This window comes from Lepisosteus platostomus, chromosome 10 (genome assembly GCF_059453375.1).
Source record: "Lepisosteus platostomus isolate fLepPlt1 chromosome 10, fLepPlt1.hap1, whole genome shotgun sequence".
Classification (NCBI taxonomy): Eukaryota; Metazoa; Chordata; class Actinopteri; order Semionotiformes; family Lepisosteidae; genus Lepisosteus; species Lepisosteus platostomus.
Window position 1 is genome coordinate 19,625,001 of NC_142620.1, and position 4,973 is coordinate 19,629,973.

The following is a 4,973-nucleotide window of genomic DNA, read 5'->3' on the forward strand; positions in this document are numbered from 1 at the left end:
CCGCGGAAGAAACGTACGGTAAGATGAATTCTGGGAACTGTAGTTCCAGAACTACAGCGGTATATGTTATGTACAGTATTAATACGGAGTATTATATGAACAAGTGGACTTGTTCAAATACGTTATCGTAAATTATATTTGTTCATGATTGCTACACGTGCAAGTAAAACCGAATAGATATGTTGCAGCTGAAATGTTTGGCTTTTGTTTTACGATACATGTTTGTGATGAGTTATAAACAATAAAAAAACGTGAAATGCAACAAGGTTGCAGACTAGATGTGAACGACTGCACTGATAAAACAGTAAATATTTAATAAAAGTTAGAAGTGGTGATTTACTTTAAACTTTGACGAGTTTTCATTGAAATTTATGGATACATTCACTAAAGAATCGCCTTGAATATGTCTAAACAAGTAAGCATATCAATTAAGGCATCAATTCAAGCACTGGAATGAAAGCCAAAAGCGTTCCTTCTTGACCAGGGGTGGGAACCACTAGACTAGTTTATCTCTAACCTTTGTAAAACAAATCACTAAGAATACATAGTCACCACCTAACCCTACACCACCTCAAGCCTACTCTTGCCACATTTGTTAGGACAAATTGATGTTACCATGGTGAAAAACACGTCTTCAAAATATTTGATCGGTCGTCGGTCTGGAGTTCTAACACTCTGTAAAATAGATGTGAAGAAAAACTAATCTGTGAGGCTGTGATTCAAAGAGGTGTGAGAAATGTTACACCTCAAACTAGCGCCAATCTCTTCGTGTTGAGATTAATATCAGCAAACATTGTTAGAGATCTGAATAGTACCTGCACACTTACAAAAACGCAAGGGAAGCAAAAGTTGTCTTCATCGCTGATATAAAAAAAACTCAACAGTGTGAAGAATTTCGTAAATGATTATCCTAAATGTAGCCACTTCTGGGTGTGTAGTGGTTTTCTCCAAGTGCTGGGACCAAGGAGGATCTGTTTCAAAATTTTAGCTGTATGGAAGTGTCAAAGAAATTCTGCTTGCTGTTTGGAATCATGGTTCTTGCTCAGGGAAATCTTCACCTGCCTACTGTTCTTTATCTCTGAGTTTTTGTCAAACACAGATCTCTTTATTTGCATGGTCTTTGTGACCATGTTCTGGCATTAGAGTACTCAGAAGTGTGAAATAACATTTTTTAGTTTAAATTCTAGCCTAAAATGGAGTATGGGATATAGAGCAGCTACAGCAATGCACAGCTTTCATCAGACTGTGAGATGGGATCAGATTATTGGCATTGCAGAGAACTAAAGAAACATGCTCATACATTCTCAAATGTCTCGGACTTCTCCCCCCAGTTCAGACGTCTAACATCATTCAGCACAGTACTTGAAAGCCATACAAAAGAACTGGACCAAGAAAGAACAACCATCCCTCCCCAAGTCAGTGTTCAAACAACTGTTTCCCATTAAAACATTTAAAGATCCTGGAGACACAGCAGGCACAGAAAAGCCCAAATAGTTGCCAATGTCCCCTGATCCCTTTTTGATTAAAAAGCAATGAAACCTGCTGCACTCTGAGAAACAGCTGTGACCAGTTGAAATGTGAGCTGTCACGAGCACTTATTTCTGATGAATTAGTCTCCTGAATCAGAATGCGCTGAGTTCACTTCTTTACCATGCACTATTGTCGACTGTCCAGACTCTGTAAGAAGTGCACTCCAAAAGCATCATGCAAAAATAACTGCCAGATAATTAGCTATTAGAGTATCTTCAAGTTTTGTAATTAATAATAATAATAATTGCTTACACTTATATAGCGCTTTTCTGGACACTCCACTCAAAGCGCTTTACAGGTAATGGGGACTCCCCTCCACCACCACCAATGTGCAGCATCCACCTGGATGATGCAACGGCAGCCATAGTGCGCCAGAATGCCCACCACACATCAGCTGTCAGTGGGGAGGAGAGCAGAGTAATTAAGTCAATTCATAGATGGGGATTATTAGGAGGCCATGATTGGTAAGGGCCAATGGGAAATTTGGCCAGGTCTGTCTGCCGTAGATCATGAAACTGTCTTCTTTTGCAAAAAACAAAAATGTGGAAGGCATGCTTGTAGGGTGACAGAGCTGCTGCTTTGCAGCTCTTGATCCTTGCGTTTTATTCCAGACAGGAGACTCATCTATGTGGAGTGTGCGTGTTCTCCCCAATGGGCCTTGTCCACATGCTTTAATATTCTCAAGGCTTTGGAAGTTTCAAAGTGCTGGTTAGGTTAAAAAGGGGTCACCAAATTGTCCCTTTGTGTATGTGTACCCCCCAAAGGGCAGGCATCCTCTTTAGGATGTAGTCTCACTTTGCACCCTGCACCTGCCAGGTTAGGAACCAGTTCACCACAAACGTCTATAGCAAGGTTTCCCAGCCCTGGTCCTGGGAACCCACACACCTGCTGCGTTTTATTCTGAGGTCTCAGTAAAAGTATAGAACCGTTAATAGGCCTAATACTGGGTTTAATTTGAACTCTTTCAGTTCCTAATTTCGGTACGCATCCTAACTATCGCATTTGTTCAATACCTAAAAATCTGCAATCTTTCAGTGGAAACAAAACAAAAGCTCCCAAAGGTTGTAATGAAGACAACAGCTGGTTCAGATAAGGATTTGTGTAAGCAAAGAGCCCAGCTGTAATGAAAACCAGGGGACATGTGAGTACTGGGGACCCCTGCACTATAGAAGCAGTTATGGATAATGGATGGTTCCCTTGTTTCAAGCCTTTACATATTCTGCACTGCCTGTTTAGCTCTGACCAGATATTCCTGCTTCAGTACTGTGATATTTCTGTCCGACACAAAATAGGATCCAAACAGAGGACAAATTAGTTTAGCACTGTTGCAGGCCCTCATTCTCCATAATGCTGCATTTATTCTCTCTTTCCTTATCACTCATGTCTCATTCAGTAGCTTGAGATTTTTCTTCACGTTAAGCTGCCACCAACATAAAATGTATGATTAATTAATACTACGCAAACTCTTTGGTAGAGTTCAGTGCATTTAGTTGGTGTTGTATTTTCTTTCTTTTACTTTTTCTGGTCTTCTCATACCCATATTCCTTGCAGCTTTTACTCAGAAGGCTCAGTTCCCTCCTCCCTTACTTGCAGAATCGTGTCCTGTTTAATTCTGAAGGATGGGAGGAAGGGAGAGAGCTGTCTTCTGCCTTCCGGGACTCACTTGGCCAAATATTCAACATCTCTGTAGTTACAGAGTTATCTTACAGTAAGTAGCCTTAATTGGTAAAGGACTAGGAAGCACAGTTCTTATATAAGCATTATAAAGCGTTGCCTTCCTGTTAGCAAACATTGTAAAAATTTCTCATTTTACATATATTTTAATGAGCAACAGACTAGATTCCTATCAAAGTCAATCATTAATAAACCAAACAAGATTGAAAGGACTGTAGCTTTTACACACATGAAACGCAGGGGATAATTATTTTACAGTGCTAACAACTTAGAATGCCCAGGAAAACTGAAGGTTTTCAAAGAGTCTTTTTCCTGGAACTCCCTATAAAATAAAATTGTCAAACTATTGCCAAGAACTGGTCAAAGTCAGGTGAGACTGGGACATATTTTTGTCTCCACTCCTTGATCGGGGACAGGACTGGGCAATTCTAGTTCTGGGGGCCAGTGTGTCTGCAGGCTTTCTAGGTCTCTTTGGAGAAGCAGTACCAGAAGAGCTAGGGGAAGCTGTTAAAGTGGTCCTTATTAAGCCACTCGAGAACTAATTGATCTTGGTAAGAATTCAGTTGGAATGAAAACCTGCACTGGCTCCGGGACCAGGAGTGTCCTCTTGTGATCTACAAAGTCATTGGGCTCACAGAAGGAAATGGATCTGAAGAGAACCAGCTTGCCACATGCGAGAGAAGAAACAGTGCTGCTCACCGAAAACCAGGGAGGGAGGGGGGGAGTGTAAGAAAACGGGGACCACAGCCAAGTGAAAAAGGAGAGGAGACCCAGAAGCAGCAGTCAGTCGGGCCTTCCCCGATCCTTGCTGGGTTCATAAATGGCTCCGTTATGCTGTAATGTCGCTGCCAGTAATAGCTGTGAGGGTGTTGATGTGTCAGAACCCAAGTGCAAGAGACCAGAGAGTGGTGGAACACGTGATTGAGGGCTCGGATGTCCGGAAATTGAATAATTATTAATTAAGTCAGTGAAAAGAACATCCGGCTTGTGCAGCTAGCCCTGAAAAACAGTAAACCTTCGTGAGAATGTGACAGTTTCCCAGGGCAACTGTTAGCTGAGGGATGCCTGTATCAACAGTGGTGACAGGATAGCCACTCTGCAATCTGCTCCGACCATAAAAGGACAAAGTATTGTAGAGAAGCACAGTCCATCTTGTTAGACAACACCTAAAATTCTAATATTCTCTTTAGAATTTCTTCAATTTCTGAAAAAATGTGACATTTACCAGTGATTGACAGACCACCTCTGACAGATCACCTGCAGATTGTTAAATTATGTTTTTGTCATGCTCCTTTTTACTTTACAGAATACTGAAAAGCTTCAGAATACAAGAAGTAAATGCATGGAGCCCTTTGAAAGAAATGGTAATTGACTTCAGGGAGTTTTGTAAAAATGTTTGAAAATGTGTTTAGCTCTCAGCGGGATTTAATGGGCTTGTTTACCACAGCAGATAAATGGTGCCCTGGTGGTGATTGGCTGTGGTTTAAAAGTTCCTGCACTTTTCTCTCATATGTTAAAAGAAAACAGCTGCACATGCCTGATTCCACTTGCACTTGGAAAAAAATCTTAACCCCCCTCTAGAAAAAAACAAATTAAGTACTTACAATTTATTTCTGAAAAGGAAAAACTTTATTTCAAATTTTAAAGAATTTAAATCCAACATGCCGTCTCCTTTAACAGGTTGCACGCACATACTGAAAGGTTTCTGCTGCTGTTGAGTTTGGAAAGCAGAGGGAAGGTTACCAGAGCAGTATTATTTTACAAGGGTT